A 14,784-nucleotide genomic window follows, 5' to 3' on the forward strand; every position below is an offset into this window, starting at 1 on the left:
CCACCCACCCACCCACCGAGAGTTCCCTACGTTTCTTTGTTGTTTCTCCTCAACCATTCATCTGCTTTCTATCATTATGCATTAGTTTGCACTTCCTATAACCTTACGTACATGGAATTTTAAGCATGTACTCTTTTTTTTTTGTCTGGCTTCCTTCATTCAGCATAATTACATTGCAATTCACCCATGTTGCAGTCCGTATCAATAGTTTGTTTCTTCTTATTACATAGTATTCTACTTTTTGGATATACTGCAATTTATTCATTTACCTATAGTTGAGCATTTAGGTCATTTCCAGATTTAGGTTATCACAATGTACATAGCTAACAGCTATGAACTTTTATGTACAAGTTTTGTGTAGACATGTGTTTTCATTTCTCTTGGACAAATCCCTAGGAGCGGAGTTGCTGCATAATATAGTAAGTGTAAACTTAGCCATGTTAGGAATTGTTGGTGTTTTCCAGAGTAGCTGTGTCAAGTCTAAGTTTTAGCCATTCTAATAGGTATGGAGTAGCAACTTATAGTGGATTTCATGTACATTTCTTACCTGAATAATTATGTTGAGCATCTTTCCATGTACCTTGAGTTTATATCAGAATTTATTAATTTGCTAGTGTCAATGGAACCTGTAAAGTGAAAATGGGAGGGAGAGAGAAAAAGAGAGAAATAATAAGACAGAGAGACTGATAATAAAGGGGTTAAATAGGAAAGAGAATAATTGCATAGATAGCTAATGTTTTTTAGTGTAAGAATAGTTTGCAGTTTCATTTCCTACATTTGTAGGTCATTTCATCATGACCCTATCCGTGGTTAGAAAAATGTCTCCAGTAAGGTGGTCTGAGATGCTAGGCAACTATTTACCAGTCAAGAAAGAAAGACCATCTATAAGCAAATGATGAAGATACATCTGTGGTGCTACTAATTGGAATAACAAAGTTTCATCCCCTGACTGAGGTGCTGATTAGGCCAATCAATGTGAAAAGATCAAATGGGGCCAATACAGTGATATTTTAAACAGGTTATTGCCTGTAATTATTTTATTCAAGCTACAAAAGGTGCAGAGTACACAGTTCTTCCATTTCTTAGTTTGGGAACTACTTTTTTTTCCTTGATATCACTAAAGAGCATGGTTGAGTTTAATTGCTTTACATAATAAAGTGAGGAAATTAAATTTCTGTGGATTTTCTGAGGAAGCGTTCCTCTGGGAGGAGAATGGTGTTGGAGGTATGCAGGCCACGAACAACGTGGCAAGGTAGCCAAAGGAAATCTAAACACAGGCTTCCTCTAATTTTTAAGTTGTTGGAAATGCAGAATTGTGCATGCCTCTGTCGACTCCAAACGTCAGTAAACTCTGCTATACACATGAATGCCTTGTATGAGTTCATGTGTGTGTGTGTGCACGCATGTGTGTGTGTAAACCAAGGACAAGGAGTTGAATTTGACATCTAGTTTGGTATACAAGAGGTGACACCTCACTGAGATTCGTAAGTCCTGCCAGAGCAGAAACCATGAGCCAGAATTGCACATGAGAAGGCAAACCCTGGGAAAACTGCAGAAATCTTTAGACAGCATTAGCTCTCCTACACTTTGTAGGTAGGAATGTTTCAGCTAATTTTGTTTAAATCTTCAGTTACAGAGTGACATTTGCTGACATTTGAATTTTATGATTATTATGGCATCATAGGTTTATGTTGATGTCAATTCTTTATTGTTTACTTGTTTTATTTGTTTAAATTCTTGCTCTGTCTCTAAGCTGGAGTGCAGTGGCCGGATCATAGCTCACTGCAGCCTCAAACTCCTGGGCTCAAGCAGTCCTCCTGCTTCAGCTTCCCAAGTAGCTGGGACTGCAGGCTCCCACCACCCCACCTGGATAATTTTTAAATTTTTTGTAGAGTCAGGCTCTCACTGTGTTATCCATTCTGGTCTTGAACTCCTGGGCTGAAGCAATCATTCTGCCTTGACCTCCCAAAGTGTTGGGATTACAGGTGTGAGCCACCATGCCCGCCTGGTGTCAATTCTTAATGTAACAAGTATTTTAAAAGAAAACATTAAAAAACACATTAGTGAAGATACACCTGTTTTGACATGTAAGTGCTGTTGTGACAGTAGTAATCGTTAGTCAGTCCTTAATTTAATATCCCTGATTTACATGGACTCCTAAACTTGGGAAGGATATGCTCAACTTGTATGTCACATTTTGCCTGACATCAGGGAAGAAAATCATGTTCTTTTCCTCCCTTCCTCCTGGGGCATCAGAGCACCCAAGTTTCTGTTTGTCCACTTTGGCTCTCATTGGTGCATTTGGCTGGCAGGCTGGCAGGCGCTGGGTCACCTTCTCCCTTAGCCCCATACTTCTACATCCCTTTCCCCTCATCTGAGGACCAGTATGTTGGCAGACTACCTAATCATCTTTCCTTCCCTTTCTTACCACTCATTGCTCATTGCAGGATTAAGAAATAGCAATGAGTTAAAGTGACCTTGATCTGGCCACTCAGACTGTATCAAAAGATAAGATTTTTGTGTGATATATACCAGCCTGAGAAATACTTTATAAAGGTACACGTGTCATAATGATACTTTAAAGAAACGACAAAGCAGTAATAGTGCTTTCCAGCATTTTTTGTTGCATATACACACTCTGATTTTATATACAAAAAACCTATTCCAAGTTTAAAACACTTGATGAGCCTTTGCATCATAGGCTATGACAAGTTGGAAAACAAGAGCTATTTCAATGTTAAAATTGATAATAAAAACAATCATTTTAAAAGGAAGGATGAAAGAAAATGTCTATTTAAGTCTTTAGCCCATTTTAAAAAAATGAGTTATTAGTTTTCTTGTGAGTGAGTCATAGTTCTTTATATATTTTGGAAATTAACTCTTTATCTGATATATGGTTTGCAAATATTTTCTCCCATTCCATAGGTTGCCTTTTACTCTGTTGTGTCTTTTGCTGTACAGAAGCTTTTCAGTTTGATGTTGTCCTGCTTGCTTATTTTTATGATTGTTGCCTGTGATTTTGGTGTAATATTGATGAAATAATTTTCCTCAACAAATTAAAAATAGAACAACCATATGATCCAGCAATCTCACTTCTCAGTATTTATCCAAAAGAATAGAAATCAGGATCTTGAAGACACATTAGCACTCCCATCTTCATTGCAGCATTATTCATAATAGCCAAGGTGTGGGACCAACATAAGAGTCCATGGATAGGTTAATGGATTTAAAAGATGTGGTATATACATTCAATGGAATATTATTCAGCCTTGAAAAAGGGAAGGGAATCCCATAATATACAACAATATGAATAAACCTTAAGAACGTTATGCTAAGTTATAGAAGGATAAATCCTGCATGATTTCACTTACATGAGGTAGCTAAAGTAGTCAGACTCATAGAAGCAGGCAGTAGAATAGTGGTTGTCAGGGGCTGGGAGAAAGGGATCATTACGAGTGGCTAATCAATCTGCATAAAGCCTGGATTATGCAAGATGAATAAATTCCAGAGCTCTACTGTACAACCTCGTGCCTATAGTTAACAATGCTATATTGTATACTTAAAAATGTGTTAAAAAGATAACTTTCATGTTATGTTCTTAACACAGTTTTTAAAAAGGGATGAAAAAAGATTTCTGCTTCTAGCCATGTCTGATCACTTAGTAGCAGACTAGGCCTCTTGCTGAATGAAAACAAGAAAATCGTATGAGGCAACAGTTTTATAAATTGGGTAACAGGTAGTAGAAGACTGTGATCACTGAAATAAGAAAAACTCACAAGGTAAGCTCTATATTCATCTAGAATCTCTGTCTGGGGGTGATTTCCAGGCTATGGCATAGGGGGGTGGAGCCTTTGCCAAGATGAGTGGTCTTTTTGGCAAAGGAGGCAGAGATCAGAGTTTGGGCTGCCAGGATGCCTGGAACTGGTAGGCCTGGGAATGGGGAAGGAGGCACCTGTGCAAAATGGGGGGTGCAGGTATGTGTTTGTGGGATCTCTGTGTTTTTATCTGAGGATTGGGCTGTACATACACAGACTGAAACTTTGGGAGTCTTACCAGAGAGTTGCTGCTGTACAGTTGAGTTTGGAACAATATGAGAAATCAAACAGTGCTGACAGACATTGAAACTGAGTTCCAGCCAGAGTAGAGTGACCTCATTAATATCCCAGGAATTTATAAAGGCCATGCCTTAGGGATGAGGATTATGTCCTGGAGCAAGGCCTATTCTAGATCACTCTAAAAAAAAAAGCCTCTAAAACAAAGCCTTGTCAAAATCTACTGGGTAAACAGAGATTGGAATTTGATTTCTGTGGGCTTAGTAAATATCTTGGGGCTTCCACAGATTTTCCCTGAGGAAGCCCATGCAACTTGAAAGTGATCAACCATCATTAACAGCTTAAAAGCGTAGCTTAATATTTAGAGAATGGGATATTGAAATTCAGAATCTATAAAATGTATCACCAACAATGTCTACTAAACAATAAAAAAAATTAACGACATGCAAAGAAGAGCAAGAGCTAAGAAAAAAAAGTCGAACAGATGCTGAGATAGCTCAGACATTGAATTTAACAAATGTACACTTTTAAAAAGCTGTTATAAACATAAACATACCAAGGACTTAAAGAAAATATGGTTTTAATGAATAATCAGAGAAATGGAAACTATAATAAAGAATTAAAGAAAAATTATACAATAAAAAAGTACAACAGTTGAAATTAAAAATTCATTCAGTAGGCTTAACAGATTAGAGTAGGTAGGAAAAAAGTTCAGTAAATATAGTAGCTTTCTATTGCTTCATAGAATTGTTTTGCAACAAATTACCACAAATTTAATGACTTAGAAAAACACCCATTTTATCATCTCACAGTCGCTATAGCCTGGAAGTCCAGGCACAGTTTCACTGGGTTCTCTTCTCATGGCTTCACAAGGCTGCAATCCAGGTGATGTTCTAAGGATAATAGTAACATGATGAAAATCTTTGCTAATGTTGTCTGATAATCCCTATAATTTGGAATTTCTTTTTTTCTTTTTTCTTAATTTGGCTCATCCCAGAAAATTCTAACCTTCTTGTAGTTTTTATTAGGAATTACAAATATCGTAATCACCTGATGGGTTCATCTAACCCACTGCACAGATAAAGCCAATTCACTGAGACAGTGGTATTGCAGCAGAGAAAAAGTTTGATTATCATAGGGCCAGCCAAGCAGAACAACAGGAGATTAATTCTAAATCCGCCTCCCTGAGAGCCTGGAGGCTACAGTTTGTAAGTATAATTTGGTGGGCAGGGGGGTAGAGAATGGATACTTCAGATTGGTTGGGAATGAAATCATAGGAGTGCCCAAATGGTTTTGGCGTGCTGAATCAGTTTCTGGGTGGGAGTCACCAGTTGAGTCAGTTCCTTTGTATGAGTCCAGGTGGAGTCCGTCGGTCATCAGAATGCAAAAGTCTAAAAAATATCTCAAAGACCAACCTTAGGTTTGACAATAGTGATGTCATTTATAGGAGCACTTGGGGAAGTTACAAATCTTGTGACCTCCAGCTTTATGACTCCTGAGCAGTAAGGGATTCTAGAAAAGCAAGCCAGGGAACAAAGGCTTGTTATCATTTAACTATGCCTACATTGTAGCAGAATTTGGGCTCCTCCCATAATCTTAATCTTGTGATTTTATTAGTCTTACAAATGTGGTTTCAGTCCCTGAACAGGGAGGGGGTCAGCTTTAGGGAGGTACTTTGCTTCCAAGTTAAACTATAAACTAAATTTCTCCCATGGTCTGATGGGCCTATGCCCAGGAATGAGTGAAGACAGCCAGCCTATGAGGTTAGAAGTAAGATGGAGTCAGCCATGCTAGACTTCTCTCAGTGTCACAATGTTTGCAAGGTGTTTTCAATATTCCAGTAATAATTTCTGACCATTGTTGCCTCTGTTAATGCAATGATTAGTAAACACTGCCAGCAACTAGTTAGAGAAATGTTTGTCCACTTTGAGAGACTAAATCTCAAAGAAAATAGTCAAATGAGTCCCTGCTCCAAATAACAATCTACAGTAATATCTTAGAGGCATCATTAATATAGCCTTTTTTGAAGATAATGACGGGCTTTTTGAGATCAAAGAACCATAATTATCTCACCATACAACAATGGATAAATATTAGGTACCCAACATGCTGTTTCCGCTACTTGTATCCGGAGTTGGCTGCCCTCCCTTGTTCAGTGGTCATTGTCTGAGTGTACTCAAAGTGTGCTTGGAGGAGCAGCAGCTCTGGCATCATCTGGGGCCTTGTTGGAAATGCAAACTCAGGCCGTACCCCAGATCTACTGCATTTCAGCAATAACATCTTCAGGTGATTCATATGCACATTACATTTTGAGAAGCACTGTTCCAGAATAATAGGAAATGAGGAAATTTGATTCATTTCTGCTCCCAATTCTGTAGTGGGCCACTGTTCACATACCTGCTGGTAACTGTGACAGTCTCCTGTTATAGGAAGCCACAGTCTCCTGTTACAGGAAGCTATTCTTCCCACATCAGTAATAGCTTCATTTAATTTTCCCTGTAGTCCAAATGAAAAGCACAAAAATTTATTCTCTCAACGGTGGTCCACCTTGTGGAACTCCTCAAATCCTAGCCTCCCTCCCCTGTCTTCCAGTTCACAACTTTCTCTGAGTCTTCTTAGACACCTACCCCCTTTTTTTTTTGTAAATCCTGATAGAGGCCGATAATTTGACTCTAGGTTGCCACCCCTCCCCATCAACTCCCATCTTGCCATTGTAGGGGAGAAAAGATTTTTCACCCATTGCTAAGTTCATGGCTGAGGCACCTGTAATAAAAGATAAATTAACAGTAGAAAAGCACACAAATTTATTTAATATATGTTTTATGTGACCTGGGAACCCTCAAGAAATGTGACCCAAAGAAACAGGGAAGTTTCTGTATTTTTATATTAAATTGGATGAAAAGGTGGACAGTTGTGGAGAAATAAGATTGGGGACAAAAGTGTCAACCTGAAAAAAAAGACACTAGAAAAAATTCTCTCTAAATATGTTGAGAATACTCGGGAATATAAATAAGGATTATAATCTAGGATGCATGAAGTAAATGCAAGCCACCAGTGCATTCGGTGAGAGAAGGGTAAAGGGGAAGTTTTCTTAGCAAAAAGAAATTTAAACAAGCTGCTTAGAAGTTTTATTATTAGTTTTGGAGGGTTGAAGCCAGAGTTGTTGTCAGTTTGTTGGTTGAGATGCCATTACTTGGCAAGTGTTCTTCCGAGTGCGTCTTACCTGAATTACTGCGCTCCTAAAGGATGTCTAGTGATGAGCCTTATCAAAGCAAAAGATGCCTGAAGGGTTTTTAGAAAGCCCTTGAAAACAGTTCTTTTCTCAGACACGTAGCATGAGCCTCTGCTCCTTCAGGCCTTCTCAGCTCTATTTTGTCTGGGTCTGACGAAAGTGCTTTCATCCTGGTATGTGCAACTTTCAAAAGGATATGATGTAATGGTAATAAACTAGGGAGAACTTCGCAAGGCCTGGTTGTTCAGATTCTTCTGTGTGCCCCAGTGTGACATTCCTTTCTTCCAGGTGTTTGAAATGCTTGTTCCCCATGCCGTAAAGAAATACCACTTGAACATAAATTTAATTTATTTAGTACGGCCATTTTTACTTCCTGCAGAAAGGATACACTCACCAGCAGTTTTGCCACGAGAGTACACTGAACAAAGGAGACAGGGTCATTTATAACCTGACGCGTCCACCCTACTGCTGCGTCCAGTTTCCACTGGCTAGAACGGGACCTCACATTCTGTATTTGTCCCGATCGGCTAGCAACTTAGAGCTTTTTAAAAGAGGCAAAGGTAGAGAAGAACAAAGGAAGGAGGAAGTAACTTGTGGAATGCTGAGAAAGGTAAAAACACTTTTGAATAAGGAAGAGGAACAGGCTATGACCTAATGCTTGCTTGGACCACTATAGGCATGCCAGGGCAAATATTTAGGCTATATTGTGGGAGCTGAGAATATAAAGTGCATTGATTTCTTTATTATGGCTAGCAGATATTTAAGAATGTTAGCGCAGGTCTTTGAATAAATTTTGCTTCTTAGAGAGTTTACTATTTATTCCTAATTAGGGAGGAAAGTCTTTGAAGAGGAACCTCTACTTTACTTTTTACACAGGTATATGGCGCATGAGGGCATTATGACCTACTTCAGTGGAAGGCCAGAGAATTCTTTCATGGCCTGTCTTTAGAGGGGAAGGGCAGGAGAAGATCACAGTAGCCACCTTGCTTCTGCTGTTTCCTCAAATGCCAACCAAGGTGCCATATTTTGAGGTAGCATGTCCTGAACCCAATCACCATCTTGAGTAGCTTGTGGGATGTGGTAATCCTCAGCATGAGGTTTCCTAAGTCTAACTTACACAGTCTTCAGCAGCACCAGTGAGGAGTGGAGCTGGGATATTGGAATTTAAGCAGCTCAAACCAAGGCGCCCTTGCAACTCTCAGCATCAAAGAACAGTCCATTTTCACCTTTGCCACTTCAAGTCGACTCCCCTTTGTGGTCTCCATGGCAATGGCAGACACAAACATGTTTCTTCATCCTTTCAGAACTTCCAATGGGTAACTAGTACATATATCAATTAGACACACACACACACACACACACAAACACACAGTACGCTCCCCAGGAGAAACATTGATTCTCACACAAATGCCAGTATAATACATCCATATACCTTTTTCTATCTGCAAAATACTCAGGATGCTTGCTCCAGCCAAAAAATACAGTTAAGTAAAGGGTCAAAAACTGAGGCACTTGCCTCTGTTCCCTTTGCTTTTTTCAGATGGTACCTTGGAATATATTAAAGAACAAAGCCCCTAGTAGTGCTCATTCCTAAGCCTATCAAAGGCTCTAAAATAAAAAGTTTGTTCTTTCTAGTTTTGCTGTTGTGTTGAATTTTAGACAGTTTTTCAGGTAAGCTTTCTAAAAGAAAGAGAGTTGGGGTGGGCATCTGTCATTCTCAGGTCCTCAAATGTGTGGGAGAGGGCTGCTTTTCTTCCTGTTACAGAGTAATTTTAAAGACATGCAGTGGTTTCTGAAACCAACTTCCAGTTCCACGTCACGAAGACCTTCAGCCACTGTGGTTAAGAAAATGATTAGTTTGCCTGTGTGGTCTGTTGTTCTCTTTCAGAGTCTGCTAATATTTTCCTCTTTCCCACATTCTTGTTTCCTACCCTCCGCTACTCTAACGTATCATTTTCTTGTGTTAGATCTCTTTACTATAGCAGCTAGCAGTCTATTATCCACAATTTCAAAGTCCAAGAACTCTGAAAATGAAGCTCATTTGGTGGCGAAACTGCCCTCTCCTGCTCTGATTTGCCTGCACAACCATGCTTGAGTCAGAGAGAGGCTAGTCACACTCCTCACCCCTTCATATGGACGTTACTAATAATTGTGGCGGAAGTTTTAATTTGTTTTATATGAGATGTTGCTACACATCCTGCTAGGGATGTTCCACGTTAGCTGGGTTTTCACAGTGTCCTTTCTAAAATCCTGAAAATTCTGATTTCTGAAACACAACTGCTTCAAGGGTTTCAGATGAGAGATTATGGATTTGGATTTGCAGACAGTTTTTAGTCTTGACATCTGGAAATACGAACATTTACTTCAGGAATTGAATCTAAGTTCCTTAGTTTTACCAAGCAAGCCTTTGCTTCTCTCCTATATGCCTTCCTGTGCTGAGAACTTCATGTGTGTGTGTGCCTTTTTTTTTTTTTTTTTTTTTTTTTGAGAAGGAGCTTGGTTTGGCTGTTGCCCAGTCTGGAGTGCAATGGTGCAGTCTTGGCTCACCACAACCTCCATCTTCTGGGTTCAAGCCATTCTCCTGCCTCCGCCTCCTGAGTAGCTGGGATTACAGGTGTGTGCCACCATGTCCCGGTTAATTTTTGCATTTTTAGTAGAGACGGGGTTTCACCATGTTGTCCAGGCTGGTCTTGAACTGTTGACCTCAGGTGATCCGTCTCTCTCGGCCTCCCAAAATGCTGGGATTACAGGCATGAGCCACCGTGCCTGGCCTATTTTTAACTATTAATACATCTTTGTTGGGAAGAGTCACTTCTGTTGGGGTCTGAAGCATAAACAGATTCTCCCTTTATATAGCACCTGGATGGATCCCTGTAACACCATTAACTCATTTTCCAGGAGGCAATGGTTTTAATTTGTCAAATGAAGATTTTATTTAAAATATGAATATTGACAATCCTAAGGAAGGAGGACCTTGGAATCTGGTTTGAATGAAAGTATTAGTGCTTCAAATAAAATATTCCAGAACTGGGGATTTTGTTTAGCATGGGAATTAATCAATCAAAAAGGTTTTTTTTTTTTTTTTTTTTTGAGATGGAGTCTCGCTCTGTCCCCCAGGCTGGAGTGCAGTGGGGCAGTCTTGGCTCACTGCAACTTCTGCCTCCCAGGTTCAAGCAATTCTCCTGCCTCAGCCTCCTGAGTAGCTGGGACTACAGGCACGCACCACCACACCAAGCTAATTTTTGTATTTTTAGTAGAGACGGGGTTTCACCATATTGGCCAGGCTGGTCTCGAACTCCTGACCTTGTGATCTGCCTGCCTTGGCCTCCCAAAGTGCTGGGATTACAGGCATGAGCCACCGTGCCCGGCCATAGTTGCCAGTTTCTATTGTTACCATATTTAGATCCATGAGCACCCAGTGTTTAGCTCTTGCTTATAAGTGAGAACATGTGGTATTTGGTTTTCTGTTCCTGTGTTAATTTGCTTACAACCATTGTCTCCAGCTGCATCCATGTTGGTACAAAGGACATGATTTCATACTTTTTTATGGTTGCATAGTATCCCATGGTGTGTATACAGTACCTCATTTTCTTTATGCAATCCTCTGCTGATAGACATCTAGGTTGATTCCATGTCTTTGCTATTGTGAATAGTGTAGCAATGAACATACAAGTGCATGTGTCTTTTTGATAGAAAGCTTTTTTTTTTTTTTTTTTTTTTTTTTTTTTTTTTGAGGTGGAGTCTCGCTCTGTCGCCCAGGCTGGAGTACAGTGGCGCCATCTCGGCTCACTGCAAGCTCTGCCTCCTGGGTTCACACCATTCTCCTCCGTCAGCCTCCCCAGTGGCTGGGACTACAGGTGCCCACCACCGCACTTGGCTAATTTTTTGTATTTTTATGTATACCCAGTAATGGGATTGCTGAGTTGAATAGTAGTTCTGTTTTAAATTCTTTAAGAAATCTCCAAACTGCTTTCCACACTGGTTGAACTAATTTACATTCCCACCAACAATGTATTCCCTTTTCTTCAGCCTTGCCAACATCTGTTGTTATTTGACTTTTTAAAAATAGCCATTCTGACCGGTGGGAGATGGTATCTCATTGTGGTTTTGATTTGCATTTCTCTGATGATTAGTGATGTTGAGCATTTTTTCATATGTTTTTTGACCACTCGGATGTCTTTTTTTGAGAAGTGTATGTTCAGGTCTTTTGCTACTTTTTAATGGGGTTATTTGTGTGCTTAATTTTGTAAGAAATGGTCTTTCATGTGGCTGTACCATTTTCCAATCCCACCAGGAATGAATGAGAGTTCCTATTGCTCCACATCTTCATTAGCATTTGGTATTGTCAAGTGTTTTCGATTCCAGCCATTCTAATAGTCATGTAGTAATATTTCATTGCTGTTTTAATTTGAAATTTCTTAATAATTAATATATTGAGAATCCTTTCATATGTCCATTTGCCATATGTATATCTTCTTTGGTGAGCTGTCTGTTTAGATTTTTAAAAATTGGTTTGCTTGTTTCCTTATTGGTGAGTTTTAGAGTTCTTTGTATATTTTGACAACAGTCCTTTTCTATGTGTTTTGCAAAGACTTGTTCCCAGTCTGTGGCTTATAGTTTTTTCCCTTAAACAGTGGTGTTTTGCACAGAAGTTTCTAATTTTAATGATGTACAACTTACCCATTTTTTCTTTTTTGCCTTTGGTGTGGTATCTAAGAATTCACGCCAAATCCAAGGTCACCTAGATTTTCTCCTATGTGATCTTCTAGTTTTATAGTTTGCATCATATAGTCTATTCCATTTTGAGTAAGTTTTGTGAAAGGCATAAAGTCTATGTCTAGATTCATTTTTCTCTTTTTTGTATGTGGATATCCAGACATTCCAACATCATTTATTGAAAAGACCATCCTTTTCCCATTGAATTGCATTTGCTCCTTTATCAAAGATCAGTTGACTATATTTGTCTGAGTCTATTTCTAGCCTCTCTTTTCCATTCCATTTATCTATTCGTCTGTTCTTCTGCCAATACTTCAATGTCTTAGAACATTCTTTTAATCAGAGAATTTTTCTCTGCTTTTTTCCCTAAATTTGTCTCCTTCTGATTTCCAAGAATTTCTTTAACTCCCTAGCAGCACCTTACAAAATCCCTAAACTCAGTTTCCCCCTTCCCCTTCCTTGTCTTTGTCTGTATTCATTATAAGCCAAAGACCTTAATTTGTTAGGACTTTTCACTCTGGAAGAATATGTTTGATGCTGTCAATGCCTAGATTTACTATAATACAAATATCTTGAAATCCGAATCTATGTTTACCAGATTCAGTGATTTGGTGAATTTGCTTGGCTGATGAGTGGAATTACATTATGAATGAGAATCTCTAACTCAAAATACCTTTTAAGCATGTCTTATGTATGTTTTTACTCTTTACAGTATCTGTCTATAGATAATTGATGAAGAAAGGAAATAAGAAAGGAAGGAAGGAAGAAGGAAGGAAAAAGGGGAAAGCAAAAGAACAAAGAAATAAATGAATAGATAAACTAACAACTACTCAGGAAGAAAGGGGTCCTCAAAAGAGGGTCAAATGCAGCCCCGTGCTGTTGAAGCAAAGATAAGGTGGTAGGCAGGAATTAGCAATTCAGAAACAATATAACTATTGCAGAAAGGGACCACACCAAGGGACTCAGACTGGATGTAGTCAGGTGAAAGCTGAGTCCTTCCAAACCTGAAGGAAGTCAACCTATGATAGCTTGAAATGGGAGCTTCTTGTGGTGGTTTTAACATATGTCCACAAATTTGTTGACATATGTTAAAATTCCTCTCCTCAATAGGCTTTTCCTCTTTCCTTGAATATGAGCTGGACTTATTTACTTGCTTCTAACAAATGAAATGTGGCAGAAGTGTAGATGGATGATTTCCAAGGCAAAGTCATAAAAGACATTGTCACTTCTACCTTCACTCTTGTATCACTCAGACTGAGGAAGTCAGCTTGCAGACTGCAAGACAACTTAGGCAGACTCTTGAAGAGGCCCCGTGGGGAAGAACTAAGGCCTTCTGCCAAAAGCCACCTCTGACTTGCTGGCTATGTCAGAGAAAAAGCATACAACTTTCTTTAACATGTGTACACATGAGCCTTCAGAATGAAGACCCAAAGATACAGGTGACATTGTCCATTTTTTATGCTTAGGTTCAACAAAATATAGACATCCATATGGGAATATGATTGGACAAAAAGGGTTTGATCTAAGGTTAATAGACTGAGTGGGGAAACCCCACAAGGCCTGTCCATCTAGATTCTTCTTGGCCTCTCTGAGCAGCATTCCTTTCTTCTGGGTGTGGGGCAGGGCCCTCTCTGGAATGGAGATCTTAGGACCTACAGTCAAAAAAGTTAGGTTAGATAATTTCCCTATGATCAGTTTTTACATGGAAAGATGGAGGCAAAGTTAGAGTGATGTTTTCAGGCTTTATGACTGACTTTGACCAAAAGGGGCTCTGGTTTCCATGACCCGCCTTGGGGAAGAGGAATTCTAGTTTCTACGGCTAGCCTCGGGAGAGGATGGGACTGAGAGACAGGAGGGCAGGAGAAGAACAAAGAAAAACTTTTGCTTCCAAGGCTGCATCCAAGGCCTTTATTTTGGGGTACTATTTTCTGAGTCCCAGCATAGCAATAGACGGCCAATATGTGAGTCCAGGCCTTTATCTGTATTACTGTGCTGTGCTGCCTTTGGTGTGAATCATAAATGCCCCGAATGCTACTGAGGAATTGACGGATGACAGATGATAAGGAAGAGTGTCTGAGGGAGAGGATGCTATGCTTCCTCCACAGCACATATGGTCTCATCCACCTGCCTCCTTTGTATATCACTGTTTTTCTTGGTTCTTTTGATTTCTTTCTCCATTCCTTTCTTTTCTTATTCTGTGTCATTAGCAGACACCATCGGTTACCTCCCCATCTGCCACTCCTGTTTCCTCTTAACAGGACACCAGTTTTGTCTGGAGGGCCATATGCCCTGGCTGGTCTCAGCTAATGTGGTAATTCTATTCTCCTTGCCAGTGATTGATCTAGGGGTGGGCATGCAACAGAGAAGATGTAAGAGGAGGTCTTCTAGGGGCTCCAAAGAAATGTCTTCCTCTCATCTAAAAGAAGAACATGTTACAAAAAGAAATCTATTTTCCTTTCAAGTTTGAACAGTGTCATCAGAGGACATTATACTTGATTTTCTGTGGCTGTCATGTTTCGTGGGGAAGGTCAAAGAAATGGCAGAGATATGGAGTCAGAGCTCTGACATTGCTGAGGCTGTGTGACCTCCAGGGTAGCCCTCCTCTTGACTTCTTGGTGAGTGAGACACCAATATTTTTATTGTTATATCACTTTAGCATGTGTTCTATTACTTGCTGTCAAAAACATTCTAATTGATATATTTTTTCCTTCTCTTCCTTGCTTTTTCTTCTTTTGTCAGGAACATCAAGAAGGCTCCAAAGTTGTTGCCTCCCCCCGCCCCCCC

At 39.6% G+C, this 14,784-nt stretch overlaps 1 long non-coding RNA gene across 8 annotated transcripts in view; it reads right to left on the reverse strand.

Moving 5' to 3' along the window:
* The window catches only part of LOC108519208 (uncharacterized), a 98,035-nt gene that overhangs the window by 41,476 nt on the left and 41,775 nt on the right, over positions 1-14,784 (reverse strand). For 5 of the 8 annotated variants that reach the window (XR_001882560.1, XR_001882563.1, XR_001882565.1 and 2 more), the window contains 2 exons: positions 6,450-6,548; positions 548-626 (listed from right to left, as the gene is read on the reverse strand). This is a non-coding gene — a long non-coding RNA (uncharacterized LOC108519208). Of the gene's footprint in view, positions 1-547; positions 627-4,733; positions 5,565-6,449; positions 6,549-14,784 lie in introns of those variants that run through there. The other 3 variants (XR_001882564.1, XR_001882566.1, XR_001882561.1) reach the window with 3 other exon arrangements.

This window comes from Rhinopithecus bieti, unplaced genomic scaffold (assembly GCF_001698545.2).
Source record: "Rhinopithecus bieti isolate Rb0 unplaced genomic scaffold, ASM169854v2 scaffold_44774, whole genome shotgun sequence".
NCBI lineage: Eukaryota > Metazoa > Chordata > Mammalia > Primates > Cercopithecidae > Rhinopithecus > Rhinopithecus bieti.